At 37.2% G+C, this 13,939-nt stretch overlaps 1 protein-coding gene across 2 annotated transcripts in view; it reads left to right on the top strand.

Annotated features, from left to right (window-relative positions):
* The window catches only part of lrrc52 (leucine rich repeat containing 52), a 71,064-nt gene that overhangs the window by 15,243 nt on the left and 41,882 nt on the right, over positions 1–13,939 (top strand). The gene's annotated exons all lie outside the window — the stretch shown is intronic.

Raw genomic sequence — 13,939 nt, 5'->3', positions numbered from 1 at the left:
TCGATACACAGCTGTGATTGACACCACACACACACACACAACAACACAATATAGTTGAACGCACTTTATAAAACACTGCTGCCTGAGCAAATTCTTGTACAATAATCTTCCTCCCCACCGCATGCTTATCAGAAAGTCCATCCTCATTGAGATTCAGAATGAGAGTGGGGAAAAAGTCTCCCACCTTCTAGCACTTCATCCTCTTAAAGATTAACATATGCAATTACATAATTAGTGGGCTTTAAAAATAGAAGGCCGCTCTGCTGAATGCATTTGAACTCAGCCATGCTAGATTAATACCTGCACTACTGCTGGAGTGCTTTACTAGACATGTTTAGAAAATGTGTGTTCTGGCATTTAGGGCCCTATTTTACTGATCTAAGCGCATGGTCTAAAGTGCACGACACAAGCACCCTTCCCCCGGATTTCCACCAACTGCGGAACGGCTGCGGAGTCGATAGGTTTCCATTAAAGTCAATGTGTGTATTTTCACTGACTGCGGAACGGCTGCGTTCCGACTCCGTCCCAGCTACAGCGATCCGCAGCCCTCCGGAGCAGATACGCAGAGCTTCTATTTTTGCCGAGAGCTCCGCAGCAATTCAGCACTTATATCGTGCGATCATACGTGAATTCGCGAGATCTCGTGGGGTCCTCGTGACTTCAGCTGTCAGTCATGGCCGCAGCCGTTCCTCAGCAAATCCGGACCTGGTGGGTATTGAAGTACGGTGGAGCACGGAACCAACACGCAGCGGAGCTGATTCGCAACCATTCCACATTTGGTGGAAATCTGGGGTTAGGGCGACGGGAAAAATGGGTGGCTCGCCCGGCGCATGGTCTTCTCTTAATGAGTAATGGGTGTGTTTTGGGCGTAACGTGCAATAAACCAATCAGATTCTCATCTCACATTCCCTTTAAAAGCCAGTTGCGCTCGCGCCGTGGCGGATTCCCTATTTACATGGCGGAATTTGCAAGCGGAAAAACTGAACGCTACTCTAGAGAGGAAAACGGATCTGCTCGTGCGCGAGTTTAACCCTTGTGTGGTGTTCATATTTTTGTTACTCAGCCAGTGTTCGTGGGTCTGGTGGACCCGCTGCATTTTTGGGTTTTTAATTCAACACAATCAAAAATGTTATGTTAAAATACTCAACAGATGTTTACTTCATCCCAATTACAAGCAATATAAACAGCATATATGGTAAATATTTTCTCTTTACCTTTGTTAGATCACATTTAAGAATTGCATCCTCGTGTGGGAATGGCAGGAGTAGAAGCACAAAACTCACTCTTGCACTCTTTCACACTTACACACAATCTCTCTCTCACACGCACGCACACACACACTCATGCAGACACATACACACACCCACAACACACACACAGACACACACAAAACACACACACACACACACACACACACACACACACACACACACACACACACACATGCACACACACACTCACTTGGATATGTGGTGTACGGTCACTCTCCATAGGCATAATGGTTTTTCTAATGTACAAACTGTATAATCTATCCCCCTACACTAATCCTACCCCTAAACCTACCAATCACAGAAAATTTTTGGCATTTTTTGAATTTCAAAAAACACCATTTAGTATGTTTTAGTATGAGGACACAGATGTCGTCATAAACCATGTTTACGTTGTAATACCCATGTCATCATTATACACATTTGTGTCCTCATAAACCATATACAAGAACATACACACACTAACAGCAGGCCCTGACAGGAGGAGGACAGAGTAAAGGTACACAGGACCTACAATTTCCACACTTTTATTAGCCCCGGGTCCAGTAGACCCGAACATCCTGTGTGTAATATAAATGTGTAGGGGGGGTGTACAGTGTGTTTTCATTAAAAATGTGTTCTGATATATATTCCTCACAGAAAATGAGCCAAGGCCAATGAGTCTCAGTTTGAAAAAATAATTAATTGTATCATTTTTCTTTTGATAAAAAATGAAAACGGGTCCAACAGACCCGAACACCATACAAGGGTTAAAGCGCAAGCAGACCATCTACGGGACAAGCCAGATTCCACCATATCTTTATGTACACAATAATAATCTTTTACATTGTAATTAATTTTTAATATTTGCCATGTTTGTGTGCTGCTGCACATCCCTGTGTGTGTAATAAGTAGAGTGTATGCGCATTGTGCACCCGGCTATAGGCTCATATTACTAATGTGCCCTTTAAATAACAAAAAAACAAAATACTGCGCCATTGACTTTATACCAGGTTTCAGTTGTTCAATGGCGAAAGTCTGTTTCAGTTGCCTCAAAATAGCTATGTGCCAACAATGCGCCTGAATACACCTCGTTTTCAGACCAGCACAAACATGGGCGCACAGATGGGCGCAAATGCATTTGCTATTTAAACAACGTGGCGCAGGACGTGAAAATGATAACTGCGTCGGGCTGAAACTAGCTAGGCATTACGCTAGGTGTATGATAGGGCCCTAGTGTTTACTGATGTGAGGGCGGGACAACCTGTCACTCACATGACATCACAGCAATAGCAAACCACAACCATCCAATTAATTCCATCCAATTAATTAATGGACAAAATCAAGCCCCGCCCTACATTTGTTTGATAAGCCGTTTCCCTCAGATAGGTCACAATGGGGAAGAAACTTGTGTGAAAAGACCTTGAGGTGAATGGCTCAAAAAAGTGTGCCCATGAAATTTAATGAGTAACATAATGAAAGAAAGAAATTGAAGGTTTTAAAATATTTGAGCACTGTTCATGAGCCACAAACAGGTGCTTGTGAGTCCTGTCAAAAGTTATTATATCTCTCTCTGTGCCACGCAGTGCTTGGCAGGACCCAGTCGACAGACATCTGGTATTTGACAGCCGTAAGGTCTTGTTGAAGATACAAGCACATGTTGTCTGTTGAATACTGGTCACTAGCATGCTGTTGAATTGAATACTGCATCCCTACCAGGATTTTTAACTGGATAAACCCCATCCGTCTTTCTGAACAACATTCAAAACAAAAATTAGCAATAAACCAGATTGGACTACCATAGAAAATTTATTCTGGATTTAGTCATGAAAGCCACAGAGGCACCAAGAAATTTGTGAATCATGGTTTGGATAATGTGATTTTTCCTGAGGCAAATTTTAATAAGCATTGAACTGTGTATGTTTTTTACTCTCTCTGAGATCCCAGAGGAACATCACTGTTATGCCTGGTACAGACGCTATGCTATCCTATAAGATCATTACAAATCACACTGTACGATATTGATCTGACAAACTTGGGCACGACATGTATGTAGATTGTACGATGATGACAACTATTGAATCGTGGGCTTCGACGCAAGTTAGTATTGAAGAATAAAACGTCATCAGCATTCGCTAGTAGTAAACAATAGAGCAACATCATTTGCATTTTTTGGCAATTGTGTTTTTATGTGAGCTGAAAAAAAGAGGAGGAAGCGAAAGAGTAGAGTATATGGACACGGTCATGGCTAGGGAAAAGAGGCCATCTTAGCATGCCAATTGTGTAAATGGTACTTGAGGAAAGTAGTTTTAAGTTTTAGCGTCATGTCACATTGATCAATATACCATTTCATGTTGCATTTTTATTGGCTAGTCAGTAGACGTAGGTCGTAGCAACAAACAAACACACTGAGATGATCATTAAAAATTTCAGAAAATGATCGCAGGCTATCTTTGGTCACAAGACCGTGACAACGGCCGTCTTTGAACCTCTCTTAGTGTTACGGCGTAGGACCACCGTTTAGGAGCCAAAAGCACATAAATCGCCACGATTGGTACAGCCCAAAATCGCACAATGTGTACCAGGCTTAAGAAAGTATCTTAAAACTGGACTGCTGATTCATGGGCCAATAGTTTTTTTTTCCTTCTATTAGTTTATTCCAAAACACATTAAAATAAAAACCATACATACAATAACTTAATTGCACCTTTTCTATAATGAACATGTCCACCTGTCCACATTCTGGAACAGAAAAATAACTGGACATTTAACTAGCACAGCAAATGCTCAGTGCTGTGTAAGAGAAAATAACCCGCATGCATTCTGTGCCCACCCCTGTTATTCGAAAGATCTGCGTAAATGTTGTAGCAGCTGAAACAAGACTAACGGTAAAGCCGTGGGGCGTTCTTTAATTGAGGGTGACAGGACAGTCTCTGCACTGCACACTCAGCGGTATTGACACTAACCTTGAGCAAAAGTGTCACTGAAAACACGACAGTTAACTGAATATTTCACAGAAATTAACACGACTGTGGTGCTTCAGATAATGCTGAATAGGGAATGTTAGGTTTAGTCTTTAAAGGGATAGTTCATCCAAATATATCTTATTTTGTTTTCCACAGAGGAAAGAAAGTCATACAGGCTTGGAATGACGTGAGGGTGATTAAATGATGACAGATTTTTAATTTTCGGGAGAATGATTCCTTTGGGTGAACTTGTCATTTGTTGATTGTATGAAATGACATACGAGAGACCTTTTCAAGCTTTTATTGTTGTAAGCCCCTGATGAAAAGGAACTTGATTCATCGGTTTTCTGTCAGACAGGTGGTTATTAATATAATTTCTCTCTCTTGTCAGCTGCCGTTCATCCGTCTCCAAAATGAAATCTGCTCAAAACATAATGCAGTCTCTTTATGCACAAAACAAGGCCTGCAAATGCACCTTTCTAGAACACTGTCCAATAATGGGGGAAAAAAAACATCACAACCTAAAAATCGTACCATCTTCAAAAGAACGGCTGATGATAAAACAAGACACGATAATAACGTTTGTTTGAGACACTTAATCAGGAATTTAAAAATGGCAGCAGATGTTCCATTATATTTCTTCTATCATAGTAGCAGGTGTTTCTGTATAATAAAACTAATGAAAATAACAGGAAGACGAAAGCTTCCTGTAGACAGCATGCCATCTGTGAACTGTTTCCTGTAAGGAACAGACAGATACAGCGGATCTTGCTCTGATACAGTGTGTGTGTGGAGGTATGTGACAGCTTTGACTAGAACATTAGCATCACTACATCCTTCTGGTACTAATAATGAAGGACTAATGATTTAATTAGGCTGAGGGTACGCTTTATGGCCGTACCAATTAACGGTTCCAGCACCCAGAGGGAACCTTTTTTGTGTGCGTGCATGCTTTAAAAAAGTGAGAGAGTATGGAATGTACTATATTTATTCAGATGATGCCGGCCCAATTAGTGATGTTAAAGTAAAGTTAAAGGCTGCTTTAAATCCAAATAGGAGTTTTGTAACTTTTAGTTCATTCCTGTTTTATATGCATGGTCATTACAGAGCCCCAAAATTGGCATGGTGATGGAAAAAATATGAGACAGGAGGAAAAATTATATTCAAAATGCTTTCTCTTGTAGTATTTCCTGATAAACGTTCAAAAATTGTGTGTTCTCCTAAGAAATGATGCATTCATTTAAAAAAAAGAAAAAAAAAAAAAAGTTTTTCATTGGAAAACTTTTGCATACTCTTGCAAAAGGTTTGGATTCCTCTAAGAAATGTTGTCATTACTCGTAAATGTTTTGCACTTCCCCAAGAAACATTGCGATTAATCACATATATTGTGTGTCCCCTCAAGAAACTTTGTAATTAATCATAAATGTTTTGTGTCCCCCCCAATAAACTTTGTGATTAATCATAAATGTCATGGTCGGTTGCAGTAAAGAGGAAGCAGGATCTAGGTTACTCAGAAACAAACTCATATCTTCAAATCTCAAGAACAAGAATACCAGGAACAAAACAACCAACTTAAAACAACATCGACAGACAAATAGGTAGGATTAAACTCAGGCTTAAATACACAGGCAAACAAGAGGAACTAATGAGACTAATTAACAAGACACACCTGAACTCAACTAACACAATCAGTAACCAAGGATACAAACAGGCATGGGACAGAGGAAGACTGAACTAATGAACAGGTTAGAAGATTAACTGAGAGATTGACAAAGAAAACTCAGACAGGAACTGAACAGAAAAAAAGGTCAAAAACAAACTCTAAACGTGAACAAATAAACTCAAACCATGACAGTAAATGTTTTGTGTCCCCCAAGAAACTTTGTGATTGACCGTAAATGGTTTGTGTCCCCACAAGAAACACTTTGATGAATCGTAAATGGTTTGCGTTTCCCCAAGAAAATTTGTCCCCCAAGAAACACTTTGATTACTCACAAACGTTTTTATGTCCCCCCAAGAAACTTTGTGTATGCTCACAATGTCTGTTTGCACTAAGTGCAGTCTTCTCCCTTTTCCCATCACACTTCAGCTCAGAGGGGCATTTATTTCAAATAAAAATGAATAAAATCTATTTGAAAAGTGAAAGTAAACTGACAAACAGGTATTTTATAGGCCTATAATTGAAATTGTTATGCAATATGTGCAGCTCATATTGTTAATATGAGCTGCACATTAGCAGTATCCATTTATGATTTTAATAAATATTATACATTATTTTTCCTCAATCGCTTTGGCAAATCTTTCGAAACACTCTTAACATTCTCTAAACTGTAATTGCAATTGTCACAACTCTTTGCTGAAACTTTAGAACTCTGTTGCATGTCTGCTAAATGTAGTAACACCCAAAACATTTAATTCATGTGTCAAAAGCTGGTTATTGTGTCAGTAAATTGGCAAATGCCACCAAAATAAAAATGAAAATGTGTGAACATGTAAATCACACTGATCAAAAATGTTTAGATGTTTTTTTTACCATGGAAATATTTATTATATACAAATGTCATGATTGTCTTCTACTTTTGTGTTGATACTGACTGCTTTCGATCCCACTTTATATTAAGTATGTAAGATTGTGGCCAAAACTGGTACTACAATCACTTTCAATTTACTGTAGAGCGGTGTAGTACGGTTCCTTTAGGTACTATGTACTTACATTGAAATTAATAATTTGATATAATGGACTTATTGTCTTCATACATGTTTTTACATTGTACTTATATTTAGAAAATACCTAAATGTAATTACAGCTGTAATTCCTAACCTTACCCGTGTCACACCTCAATAGCGGCAAAAGTGTTTTACAATACAACATGAACACAATAACTACATTGTACTTATTTTTTGATGTAAGTAAAGTACATAGTACTTAAAGCCATTTAATATAAAGTGGGACCCTGCTTTCTATGCTACACTGAGCTTTTTAGATACAGATTTCAACAGAAAGTAAAGTTTATTTGGATAAACTGTAATGAATATGTTTTGCATACTGTTTTACAATGTACTACAATACACGGAGGTGCAAAAAGTATTTACCACTATTTGCACTTAGTCATGTCAAGTCACCTTTATTTATATAGCGCTTTTTACAATACAGATTGTATCAAAGCAGCTTCACAGTGATAACACAGTGATAAGTTTGTTTCTAGAAGAAAATTGCATCATCGTCCACCCTAAGTAAAGCAGATCAATAATATTGTTGAATATTAAATGTCCCCAACTAAGCAAGCCAAAAGCCAAGGCAACAGTGGCAAGGAACCAAAACTCCATCAGGAGACAGAATGGAGAAAAAAAACCTTGGGAGAACCCAGGCTCAGTCGGAGGCCAGCTCTCCTCTGGCCAACGAGCGAACAGTGTATGATTATGATCCAGGCAGAATGGATCAGAACATTTAGAATATTTATCCAGTTCCATCTGGTTGGAGGTCGGAGTCATCACTCCGGTATGGAGACGAGTTTACAATTACTTAGTATAAATAGCATCTAACACTATTTACACTTACTGTAAATAGCATATAACTTTTATACTTACTGAAAATAGCATCTAACACTATTTACACTTTCTGAAAATAGCATATAACTTTTATACTTACTGAAAATAGCATCTAACACTATTTACACTTACTGAAAATAGCATCTAACACTATTTACACTACTGAAAATAGCATCTAACACTATTTACACTTACTGTAAATAGCATATAACTTTTATACTTACTGAAATAGCATCTAACACTATTTACACTTACTGAAAATAGCATCTACTATTTACTACATGCAAATAAAATACTGCTACTGTAATTTCACAAAGTCCAAATAGCAACTGCCATAATTTATTATTATTGTATTATGTTTTAGTATGAATGAGTTTTGTTTTAGCAAATTCTGAGAAATAAAACCTTTACTTGAGTATGTATGTGCATTTGAGTATGATAGATGGACAGACAGACAGTGCTTTCACACGATGTTCAAACTCCAATTTGCAGCTCTATTTACCCTAGCGGTGTCCAGGTCATTTGAAGGAGGGCATATCTGACAGGACTGTCCCTGGTGGCGTTGCCGGGAGTGACCCCTTTCCGAGACCATAATTACTAGAGATGACTGAAGCAGTACGACGAGGCAAGATGTCACTCTCTGTTCAGGTTTATCTGACTGCTATTAGACCCATGCAGGGTGTTCCACTAAAATAGTTCCCCCTCTGCCCGAGTGTCACACAGACTCTGACTCAGTAGAGCAGCACTGTTGCTACCCTGTTGTTTTTGCTCCAAGAACCTGGTGGGGCGTTAAAGAACAGGCTTCTATTAACACTGCATGCTGATGATTCCGCTTCCTTAGATTCTATAGAAATCTTCATTTTCTAAAGAGTTGAGCTTGGCATTGCAAAAAGTATCTGCCCGATGCTAGACTGTTGTTAAAATAAGGTGTTTAGTTTTTGTGTGGTTGCTAGGATGTTTTTCGTGGTTGCAAGGTGGTCCCAAGGCAAAAGAGTTTAAAAGTTCGGGGTTGGTACGATTATTATTATTGTTTTTTGTAAGTCTTTTATGTTTACAAAGGCTGCATTTGAAAATACAGTAATATTGAGAAACATTTTCTTGAGAAATGTTTTCTATTTTATTATATTTTAAAATATAATTTATTCCTGTGATGCAAAGCTGAATTTTCAGCATCATTACTCCAGTCTTCAGTGTCACGTGATCCTTCAGAAATCATTCTAATATGATGATTTTCTGCTCAAGAAACAATTATTATTATTTTTTATCAATGTTGAAAACAGCATATTTTTGTGGAAACTGTGATACATTTTTCAGGATACTTTAATTAATAGAAAAGTGTGTGTATGTGCGTGTGTGTGTGCGGTTCAGGTGTACCCTATGTGTTGGGGACAGAATGTCCCTACAAAGATGATAATATCCAAAATCCTTTTTTTTGTCCCCATGAGGAAAACAGCTTATAAATCACACTGAGTGATGCAGGAAGTTTTCTGTGATGGGTAGGTTTAGTGTAAGGGGATATAATATACAGTTTGCACAGTATAAAAATCATTATGTCTATGGAAAGTCCCCATAAAATAAGAAGTGTGTGTGTTATAGTCTCTCCTCTTTCACATGTACCGTTTATGAAGTGTACAGAGCTTTTTTTTTTTTGTTTCTTTTTCTTTTTTACGCAGCTGTAATAATGACCAATCTCAAACAACAAGAAAAATTGCTATACCTTTGGGGTTAGGGGAAAAGGTGACTTGTGGGTAAATTGATGGTGGGCACACTAAGATTATCTCTTTAATGACACATTCTGAGCAATCGCCCTCTTTCAGCATGTGTGTCAGAGATGATGACAAGGAATGACGCAAGAGACTGTGTTTTGAGCTAATATGCCCTCAAGGAAAGAAGGATGGAAAGAGAGAGGTAAAAAGACCAAGAAAGAAAGGCTAATCATAGAGGGAGGAGGACAGATTACACATAAATTACAGAGTTATGGTTATGGGACTTTTAATAATTGAGTGATTTGTCCTCACACACAGAAACCCCTTTAGTCTGGAATGTAATGTAAGGTCATACTTTTGGCAGGGGTTTAATGTGTGTGTGTGTGTGTGTGTGCGCGTGTTTGTGTGTGAGAGAGAAACATTTGAGGGCGTCGAGGTCCGTTCAGTATCACATTCTCTTTGCATCTTGGTTTGTTCACTGGAAATGCTTTCAGCGTTAATGTTTGATCCATACAGCACAAAGAAACACATTAATATCTGTCACCACAGTGCAGACCAAACCATATCAGCCCTAGTTCATGTGCCTGAAACACAGCCAAATATAGCTCGTGTGCATACGCTCGTGCAATCTAATGTCCTGTCAGTATGAACTCAAATAGTCTTATGATTGCTTAAATCAACGCATGAATGTGCGTGACTGAGCAGAGATTTACAAGCTCCTCGAGCAGCCATGTGCTAATAGGAACACAGTATTTATGTTATAGAACTAATTGGGAGATGTTATGGCCTGAAGCTATTTATAACATTTTGGCAAATATATTTAGTTGCCATAGAAAAAAATAATAATGTATTACTATTATTATTATTATTATTATTATTATGGTTACACTTTATTTTAAGGTGTCATTGTTACAGTGTAATTATATATTTAAGTACTGAGTAATATTAATCAACTACATGTACTTACTATAGGGTTAGGGTAGGATTAGGATTTGATTGAGGGTTAGTTGCATGTAACTATACATAATTTACTGTTATTTATATGGTACATATAACATATGTAACAAGGACACTGTAAAATAAAGTGTTACCATTATTATTATTATTATTATTATTATTATTATTAACAAAAACAGCAACGAAAATAATAGTCATGTGTCAAATCATCCAAATTTCTGAAACTTCCAGGGCTCATATTTTTGATTTTGTGAATATTTTTTCTGTACAAAGACAAACATAAATAGTGATGAAAGGCAAAATATTAAATGTCACAGATGTATATTTAAGGAATAATCCACTATTTTGTAGAGGGGGGTGAAAATGACAATTTTCACCTGAGATTTGGAGACACTTTACAGGGGTGCAAAAATTACTTTAGAAAGATGACAGCATCATTATTTTATTTTTACACTGAGAAAAAATAAAAGTGACCCACATTTGGATTTCTGACCACTGAAAATGTGTATAATTGACCAATTTACTCATGGAGCCGCATTTAAATCTCCATATCTCTGAGATTAAAACATATAGGGCCTTGAAGATGAAGATACCAAAAGGAAAGTTTGTTAAGAACAGAATCTAAAAGGATATTAAGATATCTTTAATACTTCTTGAGTTACAGGCATGAGGCAAAGAAACACAAGAAGTGTTTTTTTGGGGTTTTTTTTGGCAATTTTTGAACTGTCAGTTGGCATATCATGCAACAAAGATTGCTAAAGTCAACAGATTTCATTAATAGACCTACAGTACACATATATGTGTAAAAAGAAAATAATGCTGCCATCTTTCCAAAGTCATTTTTAGCCCCCTCTAATTTGGCTCCAAATCTCATGTGAAAATTTTCATTTTGACCCCCCTCTACGAAATAGTGGATTACTCCATAAATATTTGAATTTTGAACATATATAACATTTTGGCTTTCGTCACTATGTTTGTCTTTGTAAAGAAAAATATTGACAAAATCAAAAATTTGGACCTCTGGTTGAGTGTATACACGGAATGAACCAATATACTACTTCAAAAGTTTGGGGTCAATAATTTTTTTATAAAAACAAATTCATTATTTTATTCAGCAAGTATGCATTAAATTGATCAAAAGTGACAGTAAAGACTTACATTGTTACAAAAAAAAACTATTTCAAATAAATGCTTTTTCTCATCAGAAAGAATAAACAAGTCTTACTGGCCCCAAACTTTTGATCAGTAGTAAAATAATAAAATAAACCAAAAAATGTTGACAGTAATGCACTTACAATGCAAGTCTATGGGGGTTATGGGGAGATTAATAGTAGCTCATATTTTTGTTATTTTTTTGTGCAAAAAATGTGTTATTAGAGCTGTAAATTTGTCTAGAATTATCCTTTTGCACTAAACGTGTACCTTGATTGCATCTTGAAGGGCGTTCAAAGTTCAGACTTGGTCTTTCCATATTTTTTCCATAACTATCTAATCTGTAAAAACACAGATGACCAAATTGAAATACCTCCACAGAGCATTCCTTTCATGTGGCTGATATTAAAGCACAGCGTGCCTCAAATAGTTCCACATTTATCTTGTTTGTGCTGATATTACCTCATGGCTCATATGGCTGTAGTAGGAGACCAGCTTGACAGCAAATAAAGCCCAGAGGTCACACTGTCTCTGCTGGGGCAGGTGGTTGTTCCTGGCCCAGTTCACAAGAGTATGGGACACACTAATCATCATAATGACTTGCATAATGTCGGTCTGCTATTTTTACCTGTATGGAAGATTAGTTACCTGTAATCCCTGTCTTTAGCACCAGGTGGTCTTTTCTACACTTCTCTGTTGAACATGAGTCAAACATTATCAAATGTTGCTGTTCATAACATTAAGCAAGGAAATCATGCGCATTTCATCTGATATAACTCTATAAGGTTATGAGATGCATTATGTGAATGCTTGGCTAAAGAGATGCGTCTTTAATCTAGATTTAAACTGAGAGTGAGTCACCTTCAAAAGGGAAACATAATAATAATAATAATCTTAAAATGCCATGGGTATTTGTTATAAAGAACATACATTATAGCTATTTTATCAGTTAGAAAGTGTCATGTAAAAAAGTCACGTAAATCCAACGGGATCCCTTAAGAACATTCAGCACTAAAAACTTTCTGACATTTCTGTATATTTCAATCATCTGATAATGACAGATCACAGAGTTTTGAAGTACATTTGGCTGTGGTCAAGGTGTTCATTAAATCTCCTGAATGCAGAACTCTTTCCAGGACAATCTAACCCTGAGGTGATTTATTGCCGGCTCTATTCTTTCACACTCTCTTCTCTTCTTTGTCATGGAGTTCTTGACAAAGTGCTTTCTGATTACAGGTGAAGTGACATAATTTCTAATAACATCTCACACTGCCAAACCAACAGGCATTTGTTATTATCTTTGGGGACAAAACTATATTTATTAAAATGTCAAAAAGGCGAAGGACATGAAGAAAAGAGACTTCATCTTTCTTTTTGTGATCGCTCAATTGTCTACGAACATTTTGCTAATGTTCCCATTAAGTTATTCAAAACATCCAAGAAAAAAAAAAAGTTGGTTATGCACGCGCTTAAGGGAACATTACTTTTTATCATTTTGCAAACATTATGGGAACGCTAAAGTTCGGTAACACTTTACGATAAGGTTCGTTAGTTAACATTAGTTAACTACATTAGTCAGCATGAACTAATGAAATGCACTTATACAGCATTTATTAATCTTTGTTAATGTTAATTTCAACATTTACTAATACCTTATTAAAATCTTGTTAACATTAGTTAATGCACTGTGAACTGACATGAACAGCTGTATTTTTATCAACTAACGTTAACAAAGATTAACAAATACAGTAACAAATGTATTGCTCATTGTTAGTTCATGCTAGTTAATACATTAACTACTGAACCTTATTGTAAAGTCCAAATAAACATCCAAATAAAACATTACAGAGAAAAAAACAGTTCATGAACAATATATAAAAAAGGTTGTTGTGCTAACGTTAAACATTATTAAAGGGAACGTCATATTAACGTTACTGAAAACATTATTAAAGGGAACGTCATATTAACGTTACTGAAAACGTTTGTCCATAACTTTGAGAGACCCTTGCCAGAGTGTTAGGGAAGTTCTGAGAATGTTCCCTGTTAGCTGGGCACCCACTGTGTGTAATGAGAAACTGCTGAAGATCACAGAAGTTCATTTGTGGCCAGCCTCAGTCTCATTGAGAGTGTGTTTGTGGATCATTCCTTCAGGCTGATATGTTGAGCTGACAGGCTGATGCTCTGTTGGGCTCAGGCTTTAAGATGGGGATGATGATCACTGACAGGCTTCTTCCTCAGGGTCACTGCTGGAGGGCTCAAGACACTGTGTGTGTGTGTGTGTGTGTGTGTGTGCGTGTGTGTGTGTGTGTGTGTTTGTGTGTGTGTGTGTGTGTGTGTGTGCGTGCGTGCGTGCGTGTGTGTG

This window comes from Squalius cephalus, assembly GCF_949319135.1.
Source record: "Squalius cephalus genome assembly, chromosome: 12".
In the NCBI taxonomy this organism is placed as follows: domain Eukaryota; kingdom Metazoa; phylum Chordata; class Actinopteri; order Cypriniformes; family Leuciscidae; genus Squalius; species Squalius cephalus.
Note: the sequence above shows the minus strand (reverse complement) of the source record. Positions and strands in the feature narration are given on the sequence as shown.